The following is a 23868-nucleotide window of genomic DNA, read 5'->3' on the forward strand; positions in this document are numbered from 1 at the left end:
TGTGCACTTCACAAGAAGCAGAGCCATATTATCCTATGACTACAATATCAGTGAGTCACGACTTTAATCAGTGCTCTCACACATCAGTTACTCACGACTTGAATCAGTGCTCTCGCACAAATACTTTGCTGTATCAGTTTATAGAGAAATGAAACGGAATGTTCTCAAAGGCTCAGTCGTAGCTAAATCAGGTGCCAGACTTTGATTAATTGGTGGGGTACTGGGAACACGCTATCAAGGAAGATTACTTACGAAACCCTTGTGCAACACACAATACATTTTAGCATATTTGTGGAATCTGTACCAGTCTAATTTATATACAGGGTGGTCCACTGATCGTCACCGGGCCAAATATCTCACGAAATAAGCGTCAAACGAAACAACTACAAAGAACAAACTTATCTAGCTTGAAGGGGGAAACCAGATGGCGCTATGGTTGGCCCGCTAGATGGCGCTGCCATACGTCAAACGGATATCAACTGCGTTTTTTTTTTTAAATAGGAACCCCCATTTGTTATGACATATTCGTGTAGTACGTAAAGAAATATGAATGTTTTAGTTGGACCACTTTTTTCGCTTTGTGACAGATGACGCTGTAATAGTCACAAACGTATAAGTACGTGGTATCACGTAACATTCCGCCAGTGCGGACGGTATTTGCTTCGTGACACATTACCCGTGTTAAAATTGAGCGTTTACCAAATGCGGGAAAGGTCGATATCGTGTTGATGTACGGCTATTGTGATCAAAATGCCCAACGGGCGTGTGCTATGTATGCTGCTCGGTATCCTGGACGACAACATCCAAGTGTCCGGACCGTTCGTCGGACAATTACTTTATTTAAGGAAGCAGGAAGTGTTCAGCCACATGTGAAACGTCAACCACGACCGGCAACAAATGGTGATGCTGAAGTGCGCGAGAATCGGAAATCCCCAATACGTCGGTATTGAGAGCGCTACATCAACATCGATTGCACCCGTACCATATTTCTATGCACCAGGAATTACATGTCGATGACTTTGAAAGTCATCCACAGTTCTGCCACTGGGTACAAGAGAAATTACGGGACGATGACAGATTTTTTGCACGCGTTCTATTTAGCGACGAAGCGTCATTCACCAACAGCGGTAACGTAAGCCGGCATAATATGCACTATTGGGCAACGGAAAATCCACGATAGCTGCGACAAGTGTAACATCAGCGACCTTGGCGGGTTAATGCATGGTGCGGAATTATGGGAGGAAGGATAATTGGCCCCCATTTTATCGATGACAATCTAAATGGTGCAATGTATGCTGATTTCCTACGTAATATTCTACCGATGTTACTCCCAGATGTTTCACTCCATGACAGAATGGCGATTTACTTCCAACATGATGGATGTCCGGCACATAGCTCGCGTGCGGTTGAAGCGGTATTGAGTAGCATATTTCATGACAGGTGGATTGGTCATCGAAGCACCATACCATGGCCCGCACGTTCACCGGATCTGACGTCCCCGGATTTCTTTCTGTGGGGAAAGTTGAAGGATATTTGCCATCGTGATCCACCGACAACGCCCGACAACATGCGTCAGTGCATTGTCAATGCATGTGCGAACATTACAGAAGGCGAACTACTCGCCGTTGAGAGGAATGTCGTTACATGTATGGCCAAATGCATTGAGGTTGACGGACATCATTTTGAGCACTTATTGCATTAATGTGGTATTTACAGGTAAACACGCTCTAACACCATGCGTTCTCAGAAATGATAAGTTCGCAAAGGTACATGTATCACATTGGCACAACCGAAATAAAATGTTCAAACGTACCTACGTTCTGTATTTTAATTTAAAAAGCCTACGTGTTACCAACTGTTGGTCTAAATTTGTGAGCCATATGTTTGTGACTATTACAGCGCCATCTATCACAAAGCGAAAAAAGTGGTCCAATTAAAACATTCATGTTTCTTTACGTACTACACGGATATGTAATAAAAATGGGGGTTCCTATTTAAAAAAAACGCAGTTGATATCCGTTTGGACAGCGCCTTCTAGCGGGCCATCCATAGCGCCATCTGGTTTCTACCTTCAAGCTAGGCAAGTTTTGTTCTTTGTAGTTTTTTCATTTGATGTTTATTTCGTGAGATATTTGGCCCGGTCACGATCAATGGACCACCATATATACACTCCTGGGAATTGAAATAAGAACAACGTGAATTCATTGTCCCAGGAAGGGGAAACTTTATTGACACATTCCTGGGGTCAGATACATCACATGATCACACTGACAGAACCACAGGCACATAGACACAGGAAACAGAGCATGCACAATGTCGGCACTAGTACAGTGTATATCCACCTTTCGCAGCAATGCAGGCTGCTATTCTCCCATGGAGACGATCGTAGAGATGCTGGATGTAGTCCTGTGGAACGGCTTGCCATGCCATTTCCACCTGGCGCCTCAGTTGGACCAGCGTTCGTGCTGGACGTGCAGACCGCGTGAGACGACGCTTCATCCAGTCCCAAACATGCTCAATGGGGGACAGATCCGGAGATCTTGCTGGCCAGGGTAGTTGACTTACACCTTCTAGAGCACGTTGGGTGGCACGGGATACATGCGGACGTGCATTGTCCTGTTGGAACAGCAAGTTCCCTTGCCGGTCTAGGAATGGTAGAACGATGGGTTCGATGACGGTTTGGATGTACCGTGCACTATTCAGTGTCCCCTCGACGATCACCAGTGGTGTACGGCCAGTGTAGGAGATCGCTCCCCACACCATGATGCCGGGTGTTGGCCCTGTGTGCCTCGGTCGTATGCAGTCCTGATAGTGGCGCTCACCTGCACGGCGCCAAACACGCATACGACCATCATTGGCACCAAGGCAGAAGCGACTCTCATCGCTGAAGACGACACGTCTCCATTCGTCCCTCCATTCACGCCTGTCGCGACACCACTGGAGGCGGGCTGCACGATGTTGGGGCGTGAGCGGAAGACGGCCTAACGGTGTGCGGGACCGTAGCCCAGGTTCATGGAGACGGTTGCGAATGGTCCTCGCCGATACCCCAGGAGCAACAGTGTCCCTAATTTGCTGGGAAGTGGCGGTGCGGTCCCCTACGGCACTGCGTAGGATCCTACGGTCTTGGCGTGCATCCGTGCGTCGCTGCGGTCCGGTCCCAGGTCGACGGGCACGTGCACCTTCCGCCGACCACTGGCGACAACATCGATGTACTGTGGAGACCTCACGCCCCACGTGTTGAGCAATTCGGCGGTACGTCCACCCGGCCTCCCGCATGCCCACTATACGCCCTCGCTCAAAGTCCGTCAACTGCACATACGGTTCACGTCCACGCTGTCGCGGCATGCTACCAGTGTTAAAGACTGCGATGGAGCTCCGTATGCCACGGCAAACTGCCTGACACTGACGGCGGTGGTGCACAAATGCTGCGCAGCTAGCGCCATTCGACGGCCAACACCGCGGTTCCTGGTGTGTCCGCTGTGCCGTGCGCGTGATCATTGCTTGTACAGCCCTCTCACAGTGTCCGGAGCAAGTATGGTGGGTCTGACACACCGGTGTCAATGTGTTCTTTTTTCCATTTCCAGGAGTGTAGTTTCAGTGTCTTAAAATTGCAGCACATCGCTTGGGGAAGCAATTAGTGGAGAGGAGGCTACATGCTGAGCAAAGGTTTCGTTCTTTTTCTTCTCTCTGTCTTCGTCATCATCATCACGTCACTTCATTGTGCCAGTCTTAATAACAGCTACCAACATGAAACAGGTAAACCACTAAAAGACTCATATTCGCAAATAACCTGTGTGTATAATAATGCAAATACTAATAATAATAGTAATAGTAGTAGTGAATGGGGGAAATAAATACAGTAGAAGAAGAATGGGTAGCTCTGAGGGATGAAGTAGTGAAGGCAGCAGAGGATCAAGTAGGTAAAAAGACAAGGGCTAATAGAAATCCTTGGGTAACAGAAGAAATATTGAATTTAATTGATGAAAGGAGAAAATATAAAAATGCAGTAAATGAAGCAGGCAAAAAGGAATACAAACGTCTCAAAAATGAAATCGACAGGAAGTGCAAAATGGCTAAGCAGGGATGGCTAGAGGACAAATGTAAGGATGTAGAAGCTTGTCTCACTAGGGGTAAGATAGATACTGCCTACAGGAAAATTAAAGAGACCTTTGGAGAAAAGAGAACCACTTGTATGAATATCAAGAGCTCAGATGGAAACCCAGTTCTAAGCAAAGAAGGGAAAGCAGAAAGGTGGAAGGAGTATATAGAGGGTCTATACAAGGGCGAAGTACTTGAGGACAATATTATGGAAATGGAAGAGGATGTAGATGAGGACGAAATAGGAGATAAGATACTTCATGAAGAGTTTGACAGAGCACTGAAAGACCTGAGTCGAAACAAGGCCCCGGGAGTAGACAACATTCCATTAGAACTACTGATGGCCTTGGGAGAGCCAGTCATGACAAAACTCTACCATCTGGTGGGCAAGATGTATGAGACAGGCGAAATACCCTCAGACTTCAAGAAGAATATAATAATTCCAATCCCAAAGAAAGCAGGTGTTGACAGATGTGAAAATTACCGAACTATCAGTTTAATAAGTCACAGCTGCAAAATACTAACGCGAATTCTTTACAGACGAATGGAAAAACTGGTAGAAGCGGACCTCGGGGAAGATCAGTTTGGATTCCGTAGAAATGTTGGAACACGTGAGGCAATACTAACCTTACGACTTACCTTAGAAGAAAGATTAAGAAAAGGCAAACCTACGTTTCTAGCATTTGTAGACTTAGAGAAAGCTTTTGACAATGTTAACTGGAATACTCTCTTTCAAATTCTGAAGGTGGCAGGGGAAAATACAGGGAGCGAAAGGCTATTTACAATTTGTACAGAAACCAGATGGCAGTTGTAAGAGTCGAGGGACATGAAATGGAAGCAGTGGTTGGGAAAGGAGTGAGACAGGGTTGTAGCCTCTCCCCGATGTTATTCAATCTGTATATTGAGCAAGCAGTAAAGGAAACAAAAGAAAAATTCGGAGGAGGCATTAAAATTCATGTAGAATGAGTAAAAACTTTGAGGTTCGCCGATGACATTGTAATTCTGTCAGAGACAGCAAAAGACTTGGAAGAGCAGTTGAACGGAATGGACAGTGTCTTGAAAGGAGGATATAAGATGAACATCAACAAAAGCAAAACGAGGATAATGGAATGTAGTCAAATTAAATCGGGTGATGCTGAGGGAATTAGATTAGGAAATGAGACAGTTACAGTAGTAAAGGAGTTTTGCTATTTAGGGAGTAAAATAACTGATGATGGTCGAAGTAGAGAGGATATAAAATGTAGACTGGCAATGGAAAGGAAATCGTTTCTGAAGAAGAGAAATTTGTTAACATCGAGTATAGATTTAAGTGTCAAAATGGTTCAAATGGCTCTGAGTACTATGGGACTTAACATCTATGGTCATCAGTCCCCTAGAACTTAGAACTACTTAAACCCAACTAACCTAAGGACAGCACACAACACCCAGCCATCACGAGGCAGAGAATAAGTGTCAGGAAGTCGTTTCTGAAAGTATTTGTATGGAGTGTAGCCATGTATGGAAGTGAAACATGGACGATAACTAGTGTGGACAAGAAGAAAATAGAAGCTTTCGAAATGTGGTGCTACAGAAGAATGCTGAAGATAAGGTGGGTAGATCACGTAACTAATGAGGAGGTATTGAATAGGATTGGGGAGAAGTTTAGGGCACAACTTGACTAGAAGAAGGGATCGGTTGGTAGGACATGTTTTGAGGCATCAAGGGATCAGAAATTTAGCATTGGAGGGCAGCGTGGAGGGTAAAAATCGTAGAGGGAGACCAAGAGATGAATACACTAAGCGGATTCAGGATGATGTAGGTTGCAGTAGGTACTGGGAAATGAAGAAGCTTGCACAGGATAGAGTAGCATGGAGAGCTGCATCAAACCAATCTCAGGACTGAAGACCACCACCACCACAACAACAACAACAACAACAACAACAACAACAACATAGTAATAGTAGTAGTAGTAGTAAAGTAAAAATGTGAATATTTTGATGAAGGTATATAGTGGAATTGTCCATATAGAATAGTTTTAACGTCAAGAGCCAGGAAAATGCAAACGGAGTTCCAGACCAACAGGACATATACGAAAAGGAAACACTTTTCTATAAATGCAGAAATTCACTAATGTTGTACTGTCATCAGGCAAGTTCCTATATATGATCTGAATGGTTTGCCTTCTACGAAAAAAGACTAGAAATACATTTGAATGAAAACAGATTACGATGTCACACTACTGTCTTGGTGGACACTCCAAAAATGAGATCTATGTACCGCAGTCTAAAGAGAACATACAAGTATACTTCAGAACAAAGGAGATGACAGACCCAATGCACAAACGCAGACAAGAGGAATGGACGGAGTCCAGTGAACTAAAGGAATCTTTAATATCTTTGACTTGAGAGATAAAAAACTTCCCTGATGCGAGAGTATCAAATAATGTCGTGACGAAATTGGCATAGACCAGAAGATGCTTTTGTCGTGACTTTTGGACTTCGCCAGATGACAACTGGTGCGAGACACACAGAAGAACACCGTGCTACACACACATGATTTCTCGAAAGTGTACTGAGTTCAGAGAAATATGGACACGTGTTTAAATGCTAAATGATGAACTAGTTGGCCGAAATAATATAAATATTTTGTTTCAGTTAGACAATTATACTCCAAGATTATTTCCTAGCCAACTGTGCAACACACTTTTCTCCACAACAGCGCACAATTCCACATATTTTAAGGAAAATCTTTCCTTTATTTTTCAAATAACTGAATCAGTTTTGCCTGGTGTACCTGTGGCACAGCCCAAAAGTCCTATTTTTTTCTTTTATGATCAAATTTGGGATGAAGGTTTCCCCACGCAAGTAGAACGAATTTACTATTTCAGGTTCAAGATGTAGAAAGCAGAATCTGGAAAAGATAATATGCAAAGAAGTAAGTTACAGTGTTAGGAACAATTCTACTATTGTCATCCGTAGCGTTGTAGACGCAAGTCGTGCGGGCCGGAGTGGCCGAGCGGTTCTAGGCGCTACAGTCTGGAGCCGCGCGACCGCTACGTCGCAGGTTCGAATCTTGCCTCGGGTATGGATGTGTGTGACGTCCTTAGGTTAGTTAGGTTTAAGTAGTTCTAAGTCTAGGGGACTGATGACCTCAGATGTTAAGTCCCATAGTGCTCAGAGCCATTTGAACCAGGTGGCAGCAAATATTGCACACCGCACGTACACGCATACATTATGCCACGACACTCGGCAACAGGGACGTTATTTTCTCACCAGTGAAGCACCAGTTCTTATGCAATGTGTTTGTTGCAAGTTTCTGTCGACATTGTTATTAAAATTCCACTGATCGCTTTTCTTATTTTCTATAATAAGGCTATATTTCAAACCAATAAATATTTTACGAATAACAATTACTCCTTTTTAAAGAAAGATTTACGTAAAAGCGAAAAATTTTACCACTGCTGGTATGGCTAACTGATATTTCGGTTTGCTTACTTGGTCACTGGTAAAAAATGAAAAACACCTGTTGTAACCGACGTCATACAAAAACTGAAAAGTACCTGTTATTCATAAATGAAATAGCGGTAACGGTTTTAACCGGTCGGTTTTTTTCCGCACCTCACAGACCATCAATCACCAATCGTTCCTTTCAATAGGAGCAGTACGTCTTCGACAAACAGGGAGGAGCAGGTGTGTCTTGCTGCAATGCCAGGGTTTTGATCGGTGGCGACCAATCAGTGCCCTCGTCTCGAGCGGTCTGAAATGCAAAGCCTTTTCGCCTTGCCCCTCGACATGGGCGCCATTACTGGAGCAAAAGTGTCTGATACCCTTCTCTTGTGTCTTTGTTATAGGCGCATTCGACAAGAAATTTTAAACGAAGCACCAAGCTCCCAGCATTCGGGTTTCATTCTCATGACTGGAAAACGCGTGAGTGTTGAAATTCGGTAAAACCGTTTCCTTTCTGCGCTGCATTTCACACGTGGACTTGCCGTGATTAATGTTATACTTTGGTTCTCGTTTCCAGTTGCAGCAGGAAACGTTGTGATAGGTATCCGTCTCTGAGTTAACCACCTGTGGATTCAAGTGACTTATGAACCGGTTCTCCCACTCTCAGGACTCTTTCTGCGCATTCTGTAAAATTGCTTTTACATAAATTTTCGCAGTAACGTTCGGTAGGGATATTGAATGTACTGATTCGACTTTTGTCCTCATTCTTAATGGCTAACTTTGTATATCAGACATGTTCGTGTACTTTACTGGATTTTTCATATGCACTGACAGAAAAAAATGGCAACACTAAAAAAAAATCATGAAATTTCGGGATACATTTGTCTAGATGACATATTTAAGTGAAAGCATTGAAAGATCACAAGTTAATAAGCAGGTGATAAAAAACTCCTCCCGAACAGGCCATGAAGGTCCAAAGGTACCGACGGCCACCGTGTCATCCTTAGCCCACAGGCGACACTGGATGCGGATATGGAGGGGCATGTGGTCAGCACACCGCTCTCCCGGCCGTATGTCAGTTTACGAGATCGGAGCCGCTACTTCTCAATCAAGTAGCTCCTCAGCTTGCCTCACAAGGGCTGAGTGCACCCCGCTTGCCAACAGCGCTCAGCAGACCAGATGGTCACCCATCCAAGTGCTAGCCCAGCCCGACAGCGCTTAACTTCGTTGATCTGACGGGAAACGGTATTACCACTGCGGCAAGGCCGTTGGCAAGCAGGAGATAAGCCATTGCAAAAATAAAATGCTGGTACAGTAACAACCAGTGTAACCGCCAGAATGTTGAGTGCAAGCATGGAAACGTGCATGCATTGTGTTTTGCAGGTGCTGGACGTCAGTTCGTGGGATAGAGTTGCGTGTTGCACTTCGTTGGTCAATACAGCGAAAGCTAATACTGTTTGTGGATGCCGCTGGAATTGTCATCCGATGGTGTCCCATATGTGGTCGATTGGAGACAAATCTGGTGATCGAGAAGGTCAAGGCAACATGTTAACACACTGTACTGCAAGCTTGGTTACAACAGCGGTATGTCGGCAAGCGTTATCCTGTTGGAAAGCACCCTCTGGAATGCTGTTGATGACTGGCAGCACAACAGGTAGCATCACCAGACTGACATATAATTTCCAGTCAGGGTGCGTGGGTAACAATGAGAGTGCTCTTGGTGTCATACGAGATCGCCCTCCAGACCATAACTCCTGGTGTGGACCCAGTGTGTCTAGCATACAGACAGGTTGGTTGCAAAGCCCTAAACTGGCCTCCTTCTAACCAACTCACTGCCATCACTGGCACCGAGACTGAACCAACGTTCATCAGAAAACACAACAGATCCCACCCTGCTCTCCCATGAGCTGTCGCTTGACATCGTTGAAGTGGCAAATGGAGGTCGTTTGGGATCACTGGAATCCACTGCATAGAGAGTCTGCCTCGGAGCTGTCCATGTAGTAACCGATTTGTAACAGTTCGTTATGTCACTGTGGCCCAACTGCTGTCCAGATTGCTGCTGCAGATGCAGTACAACGCACCAGAGCCATACACCGAACACGATGGCCTTCCCTGTCGGTAGTGCCACATGGCCGTCCGGAGCCTAGTCGTAATGCAACCATAACTTTCGGAGACCTTCGCCGTAAGCAATCATGTACAGTGGCTACATTCCTCCCAAGTCTTTCTGTAATATCGCCGAAAGAACGTCCATCTTCTCGGGCCCAATTGCACGACCACAGTCAAAGTCAATGAGGTGTTGTATGGTAATAGTGTCTTGTCGCCTTAAACGATTGTGATTAATATCAACTCAAAACGTCCAGTCTCAAAGATAACTAACGATCACGTCCGTTACAGCATGCATTTAAAGCAAACCTGATTTGCATCCTCATAGTTTCGCTTCTAGTGCCATTCTTATGCGAGTGGTTCGAAATTTGAACAGAGATCATCTTCCAGGTGTAGAAACACATCTACCAACTTTCTTCGGACAGATCCTTCTTGGTTTAATAAATACATACATACATAGTAAGGGTCCCACATTGATAAACAATACCCAAGAATCGTCGAACAAGCGTCTTGTAAGCTACTTACCCCTTGAATGAGTTACATTTCCGTTAAATTCTTCCTATTAATCTAAGTCTGGTATCCGCTTTTCCCACTAACTGTGTTGTATTATATTGTATTAAACTGGAGACCTAGAAACGACAGAGAGGCTTCGTCCCATCCTCCCACCGTAGGCTTCAGTGGTTCACAACCCCACAACAGGCCGCAGCAGTCCACCTACCCCACAGCTGCCTCAAACTGAACCCAGGGTTATTGTGCGGTTCGGCCGCCAGTGGACCACCCCCCCCCCCCCTCCCCATCCCCCTCCCCCTGAAAGTCTCATACCAGACGAATGTACCCCAAATGTTTGCGTGGTAGAGTAATTATGGTGTACGCATACGTGGGAACAGTATTTGAACAGCAATCGCCGACACAGTGTAACTGAGGGGGAACCAGCCCGCATTCGCCGAGGTAGATGGAAACCCGCCTTAAAAACCATCCTCAGACTGGCTGGCACACCGGACCTCGACACTAACTTGCCGGGCGGATTCGTCCCGGGGACCGGCACGCCTTCCCGCTCGGGAAGCAGCGCGTTAGACCACGTGGTTAGCCATTCGGGCTTCCCACTAATTGTTTTATGTGATAATTCCACTTAAGGTCGCTCTGGATATTTAACGCTAGGTGTTTTACGATAGATAGTTTTCTAGGACACTTTGTGTAATATGAAAATACATTTAAATTTCTAATTCAGTAATTAAGTGTGTTACTTCCTGTGGTATCACGTACCAGTACCAACACACAGGCGTCGCGAAGTTGACAACGGAATTGCAAGTTTCCGCCAGACGACGACAGTGATCGTGCGGGATCCGGCAGACCCAATGAAGGATGCCTTCTAGCCACGGCTCCAGTGGCCCTGGACTACGCGCCCCCTGCCGCCGCAATATAAGACGGCAGCCAGACGCCCGACTTGCACTTGGAGCCTCTTCGCTAAGAGACCATCGTTCGCGTTTAGTACGGCGATCCTCTTTCTTGTTGACACTGGGATACCGGGACTTTACTTCTTGCTGCAGTTTTTGTAATGAGTCTTCTTTCGCTTGGAGAAATATAAGTAAAGCAAATCTTATGTTTACTATGTTACCTTGTTCGCTAATCGTTGCTGCTCCTGTCCAGCTTTTCTACGACGACAGTTGTCGCACAACTCTGTAGCCCAGTTCTCCTTACCGTTGTGTATGAAGTCGTACACAACACCTCCGAGAACTCCACCTTTCGCTTGCTTGACCATTGCCCTCTCTGAACTTAAACTTTGAAGTCATGATTAGTATCTGGGGGTGTATTTCAATCTGGTTTCATAATCTTTTATGAACACTCGGGCAAGTTTCAAAACGAATGGCAAGCTTACAATGTTAACAAGAAGCCATAGTGGCTGCCTGCGAAGGTACTTTTCGTGGTCGCTTTGCAGGACAACACGCACTACGAACGGGAACGTAGCCGCACCTCGACACTTGAAGTTACTTCTTGCCATAGCGGGGGCCACGTTTAGCTTTGTCTAGTAAGGGTAAAGTAATCAGGGAATTTGCAAAAGCAGCCACGACGAAATGATTGTCTGGTCATGCTCGCTGTTGTTCCAGCCGCGCACTAAGATGTGATGTAGCTCAATGGGCAACGGCGCGCCCGCGTAGCTAAGAGCCGCTGTCACCAGTCGCAGCTTGTTTACTCTGGCAGAGACGTAAACAGAGGTTGGTACACCTGCCACGGGATGAAATTGAATGCGCGATGCGCGCCGGCAAACAGCCTCGGGTCACAGTCGGCTATAACCTGCTGCGCGCCCCCTGTTGACAAGGCTCGTCTTGCTAGCGGTGCGCCGGTACCAAGGCGCAATCCGGTCCGCGACAACTCTCTCTGCGACCACCATCCGCCTTTGCAATTAAGTTTACATTACCGCGCTTTGATGAGGAAGTATACAGTTTATTCACTAGTGCAGCTCGAAAGCGAACTGTGTCTGGCCTTTCTCATCCTGAGAAGCAGTGTTAAGCAAACTAGGTACTGCGTATCTGAGTGTGTATTGGGCGGTGGAGGGAGGGGGGAGGGGATGTGCAAGGCGCAAGACCTCTAAGCACACGAGAGTAAATCGGAAAGCATCTCCAGAATATTTTTCTTATTTATTACAACAGTACAAATCACACACACACATTATATATATATATATATATATATATATATATATATATATATATATATGCGCCTGTCCTCCTTTAGGACATGTCCAAAGGAATAAGCGACATTTCTTATCCAACAACCAATATGAATTAAGACACATAGGCGCTACAGATCTCTGCTGCGAATGGGCATTATTTGAAATCAACGGGGAAAGTTGAAAATTTGTGCCAGACTGGGATTCGAATCTGGGTCTCCTGTTTACCATTGCTTTCAATCAATGCCCGCTCCAAACCAAGTTCTGTAATACCTTTGTGTCTCAATTCACACTGGGCTGCTGGGTCGAAGTTGTCCGAAAGAACAGACATCATACATATTAAAGCGATGTGACTAATGATCTCTTCAGGGGAGATGCACACCACGCTCGAACTCTTACTGGAATCGGCGAAATGCCGCGACTAATGAGCATAATGGGTAAGGGGCACTTTATTTGTAATGTGCGGGTAATCTGAGAATTTGGGTATGATGGGAAGCGTGCTAGAGTGGTCCCTGCAGTCGTAATGACTGCTGTGTCCAGATGTCTCAATGCTCAGAACAGCGGTATAGTAAGCAGAAGAACTGAGTTCGAATCCCGGTCGGGCACAAATTTTTAACTTTCACCATTGATTTCAATCAGTGCCCATTCGCAGCCAAGGACTGCTATGCCTTTGACTATAAACGACATTTTTTATCAATCACTCTGCTTTTCAAAGCACTTTCTGCATCGTCACATATGCTTTCCACTACCCTCGTAAAATGTTTTAGAGATGAGCAGCAAGCTATGCATACACCGCTCCCTTTTCCTCTCCATCGGAGGTGACTCGATGTCCCCTTAAACCATTTGTAAGTCAACCAAAAAATGGAAATCAGACAGATCAGGAACGTGTGCAGGATGTTCCTACACCTCGAAATTCAATTTCTGGAGAGTTTGAACAGTGTGAGTGGCGATATAAGGACGCGTGTAGCCAAATAAATAAAGAACTTAATTTGACAACACACCTCGGCGTTAATTTGCAATTGCAGCTATCAAGTCGTTGCAGAGCATATCACTGTAACATTAACTATCTTTACAGGTAATGCACAAGAACTGGCCCTTGTACAATACTTATAAAGAACAGTGAGCAACATCCTTCCTGAGGAGGAGTGACTCTTTAATTCCTTTTTGGTTTGAGATCAGGGGTGTTTCCAGTCCGTGCTGTGCCATTTGCCCGCTGCTTCAGAGTGAAGAACGTATGTTTCATCTCCAGTGATGAACCGGTTTCCAAACAATTTCTGTTTTATCAGCATGACAGGCCATGGACCGCTAGCTGCCGACACATTACCACACCACTGCATTAGTGGTCTTCATTGAGCTTTTTTGGGACATATCTCGCACAGACTTTACGAAAAGTGAGCAATTTACTGAATATGTCAGATGTAAAACCGTCGTGCAGCAACAGCCGGCCGAGACGCAAGCAGCGACAGGGAAGTAACTGATTCTGTGACATTTTACGACTTCCTAACCAGGAGCGAATTACGTAGTTTCATCTGCGTGCTTTGGTGGTTTAGTTTTTGAATTTCTACTTAATAGACACAGTTCTAACGTTTTCGTTTGTATCGAAAAGTAACCGATTTTAGGATATTTTACAAGTTCGTAACCAGGCGTGAATTATTTAATGTCACCTGTATGCTTCGATAGTTTTCAAATTTAGTAGAGACAGTTCCTACGTTTTCGTCAGTGTCTACATTAGAGTATCGTACTGCATGTCGATAGTCGTTTGCTTTTCTGTGTAGTGTAGTTTTCCACGGTCTTTGTATGGATACGGGCTTTGTCTGCTGTGTGCGGATGCGAAATGAGTTGGTAACACTTCACTGTATCGTTGTCTCTTTTTGCATACTTGCTCCGCCTCCACAAGTCGTACTTTATTTGTAGGGCGCAGAGCGCGCTTAATCTGCCATTCCGAATAACCGTTTCTCCGGACCACTGTTCTGAGGTGATCCAGTTCCTGGGGAAGACATACTACGTCTGGGATGTGTACTAACGTTCTGAGAGCCCCATTCCTCTGCGCAGGTTGGTGGCAGCTGTCCCCGTGCAAGCACAGGTCAGTGTGCATTTCTTGAGGTATGCACTGTGGCCCAAGGTACCATCCGCACTTCTCGTCTAACGTCTCGTAGACATCGAGGTCATTAGAGCGCACTTCTCATGACTTTGGTGTCCAGGAATACGTCTTCCCTCTGCCTCGGTCCCTATAATGAATCTCATATCTTGATATACAAAGTTTGTCTCTTCCATTGGGTCATGTAACTACGTAATTAAGTTTCCATCTCAATGACTTCAGGGGTTCGTCCTATAAGTGCCCTAAATAAAGACTGGCAACTACAAGCAAAAGTGGGTCGTCCATTGCGACTCCCTCCGTGTGTTGATAGCGTTCTCCATTAAACAGAAAATAGGTTAAGGTCAGGACATGCCTACGAAGGTCTTAAGTCTCCAGGTCAAAGTTCTGACAAATGAGTTCTATTGATTCTTGTGGTGGCACCCTGGTGAATAGCGAAACGTCACCATAGCTCACCATAATGTCTGAATTCTTCAGCCTGAATTTATTGAGACGCTTCACAAAATTCACAGAATAGCGGACATTACGACAGCATTTATCCACCTTACCTACAGAATTAGCCATTTTCGTAGATCACATTTATTAATAATCTCTTAGCCAGCGTGTAGTCCTGTATCAGTGAGAAAGAGCGGGGATCATTACTGTTGATAAAAATGGTAAAAGATGGTATGCAAAGAGTTACATACCAACAGCGATGACGTACAACTATTGCAGGATCCTAGAATATATTATAAGCTCAAATGGTTCAAATGGCTCTGAGCACTATGGGACTCAACAGCTGTGGTCATAAGTCCCCTAGAACTTACAACTACTTAAACCTAACTAACCTAAGGACATCACACACATCCATGCCCGAGGCAGGATTCGAACCTGCGACCGTAGCAGTCGCAAGGTTCCGGACTGCGCGCCTAGATATTATAAGCTCAAATTTGGTTATATTTCTGGAGGAAAGAAGTCCCTCTCACCCAGTCCGCACAGATTTGGGGAAGACCACTCATGTGGAACACAGTTTGCTTTATTCACACACAACATACTGCGAAACGTACATGCTGAAGATGTGTGTTCTATTTTCCTAGACTCCCGAAAGGCGTTCGACACTGTACCACATCCTCGACTGTTGATCTCGATACAATCACAAGCAATTCTTTTCGGATATACATGTCTGGCTCATTGAATATTTTACTAACAGAACCTAATACGTAATAACTGATGGCGAATGTTCAGTATAAGCGAAGATAACATCCCCAATATCACTTACATAAACGATTTACGAGTATCTGGCAGGAGCTGCCACATTATAAGATTGTTCGCTGACAATGCAGTTGTCTGCGGTAAAGTTTATCGCTAATCGATCGTAAGGAAATGCTGAAGGATTTTGCCTAATTTTTCACTTGGTGTAATGAATGACAGCTCTCTTCAAGTATTGATAAATGCAAAATAATACCTGTATTGAGAAAGAACACAGTATTCCATTATACGATAAGTGGTGAACATCTCGAGCGCGTCATAACGTTTAAGTTCAAAGCCAAACCTCAAAAGTCTCCTTTCAAGTTGTTGATTTTTATGCGAGTTGTGCATCGCTAGAGTAGTTCCAAGACATTCTATACCCAGGATCTCGACCACCACGCATCCTACAGTCTTTGGCTGACGAAGTGAAAGTATATCTGTAGTCGATGCCTTTCGAAGTCTGACTAACAAATCATGTGTCTGCACAGAAGCGTTCCGTGGAAGCGTGCTCCTGTAAATGCTAGACAGAGAGCATACCGTTTCTTGCTTGCTGGACCTATACTCTTTTCAGGGCTGGGTTGAGGTCGCTATGTGCACTACGCTCATTTTACATCGCAATGATCATTCCAGTTCTGTAACCACAACAATTACTGTGAGATTGTTGCTTTGCTAGTGTAGCTTGGCTTAATATATCGTTCGCAACGTTTTAAGGGCTACAAATCAACCTTTGGTCGTGTACAGACTTAATAACCGTTGTTTGAGGAAAGAGCTCCTGTTGCATGGTCACAAAACCATATCGGTATTTCGAGCGTTCATCCGTAATATCTGAATATGGTGGTCATTACTTTCCTGCCATTTTGATATTGCTCCGATATTCTAGCGTATGGTGTTTCCTTTCCTTGTCTTGCTCATTTTATGTGGAATTTTATCCCAATATGTCTATAACAAGACAAATGTAATCTTGTTGTTACACTGCGTAGTTGTGATTAATAATAATGGCTTAAGTACTTTCGATTTATTCACATCCCGTCATGCAGATACTCAAGTTCTATGCTGTTTCCATATGTTGTTATATTCTTACATGAAGCAGTATTTGATCTGAGGGCAAGTTATCACATACACTCTGCCTTCAGTGGAATAATAATAATCATTATTGTTATTATTAAAAAAAGGAAAAACCGAACTCCATCAGAAGAAATATGTTGAATTCTTTGCATGGAAATTACAACCAGTAAGGTAAGTCAGCGCTGGGGAGATTTCGAGTCTTCATGTCTTTTGAGATTATTTTCGTTGTGACTGTCGTATTTAGTGTTCCTGTTAGGCTTTCAAGGTGAGCTTTCGCATCCTCACTGCACATGATCTGGCTGTAGCGGAGGTCACAATCATAGTTATGGTGTTAATGATTATTCTTGGGTGGAAATCCTGTATAAAAAAAGAGGATATTTGTTGGGTATTTTGGCTAAAGTTATATCTTTTTGTGCTCAATTTAAGTTTGAAACAGAAGTAGGAGGCTTTCAAAGTGATTAAGGATAATACTACAAAGTGCTGTGACATGGTACCAATATGTATTATCAGTATTAGGAAACTGCACGCAAGAATTAGTATGACTTATTCGCATCTGGAGTCTTTATCATGTATGCATGAAAACAGTCATCAATCAAATTTAGAAACATGTTGATAGGATCATAAGAGGTCAGAACAGACCATATGAATGTGACAAAAAGGTGCTTGAGAATTTAAGTGGAGGTCATTGAAAGAAAGGCAATGAGGTACATAGTGAACCTTAATGGGAAAATTCTGTGCGGCCATTCTGTTGCCACCATCGGTACAATTCTCATACGAATCATCCGCCTGCTTAGTTGGATGGTAACATGTTGCCACCCATGCACTGGGCCCAGGTTTGATTCCCGGCAGATTCGGAGATTTTCTCCGATAGTGGACTGGGTGTTGTGTTGTCCTCATCATTATTTCATCCACATCATCAGCCGCAAGTTGTTCAATGTGGTGCCAAATGAAATAAGACTTGCATTTGGCAGCCAAACCCGAATGGGACATCCCAACCAACAATGCCATATGATCATTTCATTTCATACAGATCTTGAGAAGAACATCAGACGGATTAAGCCATGTAAAGAGCCATGTGGTCCGTCACTTTTTTCTCATTTAATAAGTAAATGGGATTGGGCATAAAAGAACGATTAAGGTTTAACATCAGCATCCTCTATGGTTTCCTTCTATTGTTTAGTAACTTGGATTTCTTTTTTATCTATTAATAACATCACTTTATCAGCTTATCATGGGATGATGATTTTGATTTTGACAGTGGGGTATGACTGGACAACGTTGTACTTACCTGCAAAAATATTCACTTGGTACTCTGGGATACGCACTTCTTACCCATGACTTTTTACTCACTTTTGAAATTAATTTCCCTATTTTTCCATCTGTAAGCTGGTTTTATAATTAAACATAACTTTGGAACAAATAATCCAGTAAACAGGAAGTTACTGCTAATCTAATATTGCACTTCTGTTTATAATTAATGATGATGTGCAAGGCACAGGTATCAAATTAGAACTGACTTGATCAGAAATCTTATCAAGACTGAGCCACTAACATTGCTCTTTATTTAACGGTACCATTTATTTGCTGTAAATATGGTTAGATATTTGCCTTCCTTTAATCATGGGTATTTGGAGTGACTTGACATAAGTCATAGTTACTTCATACATCCTAGTATCCTTATAAAATATTTGTATTGCCATATATCTTCTGCTGTGTGTCTAACCATGAATTTGAAATTTTCTTACCAGAAACTTACGACATATTCTTGCAGATTATCTAAAGTATTACGTAAAGTTCTGGATGCCCTTACTGCCTACAAGCGATAAGCTCCTGCCGAAAGGGAACAGAACAACATGGCCTGCATTCCTGCTCCAGTTGGCTGGGATGAAACATTACAACAGTTTTGCCACAAGAGTTGGTGTATCTTAAATTGATCCTGAAGATCCAAACTACAAGTTACAGTTATAAAGTGAAAAAGTGCCAAGCAAATCATAAAAGCAGGAGGAGAAGAGAACAACAGTGTATTGTTTCAAATAAAATGTTACAATAAAATACATGTCATACATATCTGTGCACACATGACTTTTTAGACTTTTATAGGTTAGCTTTGCTTGAAACTGTGGTCCGGACCAAGAACCCTTAACTGAATGGTGAAATCACAGTGGTCTTTGGTAAACCTATCTGATAAGTGAGAATTACATGATAAGTTTCATGTTTGTAAATGCTAAGACTGTATATGACTGACTTAACTTAAACTGTATAATGTCTTGAATGTAAAAAATTGCCTTTTGCCAGGATTAGGCCAAACTGAAATCATTGTTAACACATAATGTCTACATAAATGGACAATCCACAGTGTAAACCAATTGGCTTCAGGCATTTATAGAGGGCTCTTTGCGGAGGAGATGGGCAAATTTGCGTTTAACTCGCGTCTGCATCCTGTTTTTAAAATTTTTATTTAACTACAAAATCTACCTGCAAACAGTGCACTAATATTCCCCACACTGAAGTTCATGGTGCTTGCCCATGAGGTCGCTATTTTATATGAACAACAAATTGTGTTCTAAAAGGTGACTTACATAATTAGACCATATTTGTATAAGGAACTCATGTCTGCTAATTTATGGTTTGGACGTAAAATTAAGTTTGAAGTACAGTTCACTTTCAAATTTCCTACTTCATGGTACACACACAGAGGGGACAATGAGTTGTGGCCTCTGGGTTCTACAAGAGTTCATGATACGGGCACTGTTTCGAGTTCTTGTCATAGGGTTCTCCTCTACATGACAAATGATGTCCTCTTCAAAGTCGAAAACATTGTGTGTCAATGGCAATCCTCCTAGTTGTGCATGTACGAGTTTCTTGCAGTTGTCGTAGTAGTCAAATGAAAACTCTATGTGGTGTCGTAATTACAACTAGCACTGAAGATGGTTCCCTCTCCACAATACATCTGCAAGTGATTCAATCTTCAAAATTATTTTATATCCAAATGGTACATTTCTTAATATAGATTCCTTATCTAAGCTTTATTTACTAACAAGGAGAGATCCCCAGAGGTGGAATTGACTTTTTGAAACCAAATACATGGTGATGTAGGTTAAGATACTAGGTATTACACCCTGCAGCCATTCACCCTGGTAGGCACTCTCGTTTGTAACTGCCGAAAAAAATTTCGGAACTTTGGGCGATACTGAATACCATTAAAATAGTCGTATTTCATTGTCTGACTGCATGGTGTAATCGGTAGGTTATCAGCTTCACATGCAGGAAGTTGTGGGTTTGAATCTTGTCAGGTGCTTTCACTATTTTATGTTTATTTTTAAATGGCCGGCCATAGTGGCCGAGCAGTTCTAGGCGCTTCAGTCTGGAACCCCACGACAACTACGGTCGCAGATTCGAATCCTGCCTCGGGTATGGATGTGTGTGATGTCCTTAGGTTAGTTAGGTTTAAGTAGTTCTAAGTTCTGGGGGACTGATGACCTCAGATGTTAAGTCCCATAGTGCTCAGAGCCAGCCATTTTTAAATCTTTATCAAAATGACTTTGATCATTATTTTTATTCAGTTAATAGGTTTCAATGAAATGTTCTATTTCTATTCCTGTCCCACATCACACATCATTTTAATCACCACATGATCGTTTTCATTTTTCTTTGTATCATTCTTTCTCCAGTCAGATTTTTGTGAATGTGAATTTAATTATATTTACTTATTATAATATTCAATTATTTGAAAATTATGATCTACCAGTAAGGAAAACAAAAGATAAAATAACAACAATGTAGGGAAAGATATATTGCTACTAACTGTAAGGAAGACACGTTAAGTTGCAGACAGGCACAATTAAAAACTTACATAAAGCTTTCAGCCACAGCCTTCACCATCAAAAGAGAAACACACCACTCACGCACATAAGCAAGCCCATGCATTCTGGCCCCGAGCTGCCCAAGTTGGCAGTTATGTGTGCGTGAGGTGTGCTTGCTTTATGAGTCAGTGGTGTCTGTTCCACTTTTGCTGGTGAAGACTGTGCCAAAAAGCTTTGTGTAAGTGTCTTTTAATTATGCCTGTCTGCAACTTAATGTGTCTTCTTTATGGTAAGTAGCAATCTATCCTTTCCCACATTGTTCAGTCCCTACCTGGAGTTTCCATTGTTTGATAAAGACGAAATAATCTATTTACATTGACTGTGCAATGGTGTGAAAAATGTATTTTTCTTTACCAGATGTGCAATTTGTTTTGCATGGTAACTGTTATACAAACATTTAAAACATAGTCTAAGTTTCTATTGCAATAGGGACAAAATAATGCAGGTGAACATTTCAATGAAAGAAGGGTTTGTAATTAAAATGAAATTCAAGCAAAATGAGAAATAGATGTAATGAACACAATAACATGGAGAAAAAACAGAATGATAAAATGGAAGAGATGGAATCAAAACTAATACATAAAATTAATTAAAAACTTATGAATGAAGATTTCAAGTGGAAAAAGATTGATAGGAAGAAAAATAAGAGCAAATGAAGGAGTTGGTATTATGATTAAAATGATGTGACAAAGGAATGGAAATACAAAAATTACATTTAAATCAATTAAAGGAATAAATATGATGATCAGAGTCATTTCATTAAAGATTTTAAATAAAAAATAATATTGTGCCTAAAAAGACTCGAACCCATGACCTTGTATACATGAAGCTATAATCCTACCTATTACACCACATACTAGGCAACATAATGCAACTTTTTTAACAGTACTGAGGATCACACAAAAGACCAAAAATTTTGTTCCACTTATTACTTGCAAATGAGGGTCCACCAGGGTGAACGGCTGGAGTGAGTGATGTCTGGGATCTTAACCTTCATAACCGTATAAAAGGTTTCAAAAAGTCAATCCCACCACCTATGACCTCAACGTCCCCTCTACAATGTCTATAAACCTGTAACAAGAATTGTGAAATGCCCTTTATACACCAGGTATTTCTATTTTAATGTTTTGTTGCTGTTAAAATTCATCCACATGAAACATAACAGATTACATGAAACATAATGGATTTGTCTAGCTCCTGCCCCTGTGTCTTGAAAATAAGAAACATTAACCTATTGCAGTATTGAATTCAGTATATAGCAATTCATTCATTTGCATTTTGCAAGAAATTTACTTAATTTTCGATTTATGAGGTGCTGAATGCAACCATGACTAACTTTTATGCAGTGAAGACAAAATCGTGAAGGCATCTTCGAAATTTTGTATGAAATACAAATTACTTATCACTGAAGATACTGTTAAAAGTGTAAACACAATACCAAAAACAATCTTTCACTGTAGAATACATGAGTCTGTTTGTCACGTAAGCAAAAATAAAGAAATAATCAATTATGCCAAACAGTAAAGCTGGAGTCGTCATCTATGTTACTACATCAGCAAATGTAAACAAACTAAAGATATTCTGAAAAACTGAGATGTGATGTACCCCCTGTTTCCTATTTTTGATTATCTAGCTCACAAATTTACAAAAAAAAATTCTCATCTTCAGCAATGGTTATGTTTGGGGATAGGAGTGAATCATAAAATAGGAAAAAATATAATACTGTTTATTAATTATAACTGTTAACAATTTAACAAACAGTCAACAAAAAATGCAAAACAGTACATGCAAACAAGCAATTCTCATGCTATAAACCATCATTTGAGCATTCTGAAAACATTTTAGATTATCAAACTTTTAAAAACAGGAACTCAAGAAAAGTAATCTTAAAATTAGATAACAATTACATAGTGCAAAACAAAACACAAGGTTTAAAGCTATAAAACTAATAATTTGAACTAAATACAATATATCAAGTGTACTGACTAAGAAACTGGTACTTCTGACTGCAATACATCGATCAAAGTTACACAAAACGTGCGGGGGAAAAAAAAAAAATTAAAGATACAAACACACATACTTCATTTATACATAGAACATCAGCAACAAAGCAAGTGACTCAAGATTTCTACTACAAAACACACAATTAATAGCTGTAGTTCACAATCGTTAAAAAAATGTTGGAAAAGTTTCTTAATTTTAGCACAAAGAAGGTAAGATGACAGGATAAGAACACTGGGAGACTGTATCAATCCTGTTACTGATAAGCAGATAAAAATCCTCGTGTAACTGTCATTAATTATAAAAACAAATTGTATCACAAATTCTGCAAGTTCCGTTTTAGTCTGCAGATGCAATGCTTAGATGAATGTAAATAAAATTAGTAATGTCACTTGGAAGCACAAAAAAGGCACTTCAAATCAACTTTTCATTTGACAACATACAGGCATGAAAACGTGTAACGACGATAATGAAATGATTTGGTATCCATAAATAAATTCTGGATTTTGTGATGGGAGCTCTCCCGAATTGTCGTCTGAACCGGAATGCGGAAATATGTCACCCCAAATGCACACTAGGCTGCGAGACTTGATTTATGAGGTGCTGAATGCAACCATGACTAATTTTTATGCAGTGAAGACAAAATCGTGAAGGCACCTTCGAAATTTTGTATGACGTGCGTATGAAACCCGGCCATGAATGATGCCTTATGGACAGCGACGCTTCAAACAAATATGCATGTGAAGTGCCTGACTGTGATATCATTTATTGCCTTTGTTACTCTGTATTGTAAACAGTTGTGGAACTTATCCGCCTAATACGGCACACGGGCTTAAATATTCTCATGCATTGTTTTCGTTCACGGTGCGTGCCAAATGAAATATACGAGTATTACCGTTTCTTGCCTCTTCTACGGTTAACAAAGATTAAGTAGAACACGTGTGAACATCAAAGTAGACCCTCAGTTACACGACAGAAGGGTGTGCATGAACTTAAAAATCTCGTCAATGACCGATTCATCGACGTTTAGCTGTACTAGCTTAGATGATTTGCCGCCAACCAAAACGTCGAACGTTCGAAGTCTGAACCGAATCTGGGTGCGTTTATGTCGTACTCTGTTTTGCCCTTCGGTGGACATTTAAAGTACTGACTAAGTTGGTGATTCAGCGGTTAGCGTTCACAGCTACTGAAGTGGTGATACGAGGTTTGATTCTCTGTGATCACCATAGAGGGCTTTCGTGGAAAAGTGTAGAAAGAGTCCGCTCCAACTCCACATTCCACATGGAAGTCTGCTAAATGAAATAAGCACTAAAGGTCACCGCA

The 23868-nt window shown here is 42.2% G+C and overlaps 1 protein-coding gene and 1 pseudogene across 1 annotated transcript in view; both read right to left on the reverse strand.

Moving 5' to 3' along the window:
* The window catches only part of LOC126199566 (ankyrin repeat and SAM domain-containing protein 1A-like), a 576756-nt gene that overhangs the window by 64830 nt on the left and 488058 nt on the right, over positions 1 to 23868 (reverse strand). The window lies entirely within an intron of this gene.
* Positions 8679 to 8796, reverse strand: LOC126199771 (5S ribosomal RNA; annotated as a pseudogene).

Source organism: Schistocerca nitens, chromosome 8 (genome assembly GCF_023898315.1).
Source record: "Schistocerca nitens isolate TAMUIC-IGC-003100 chromosome 8, iqSchNite1.1, whole genome shotgun sequence".
In the NCBI taxonomy this organism is placed as follows: Eukaryota; Metazoa; Arthropoda; class Insecta; order Orthoptera; family Acrididae; genus Schistocerca; species Schistocerca nitens.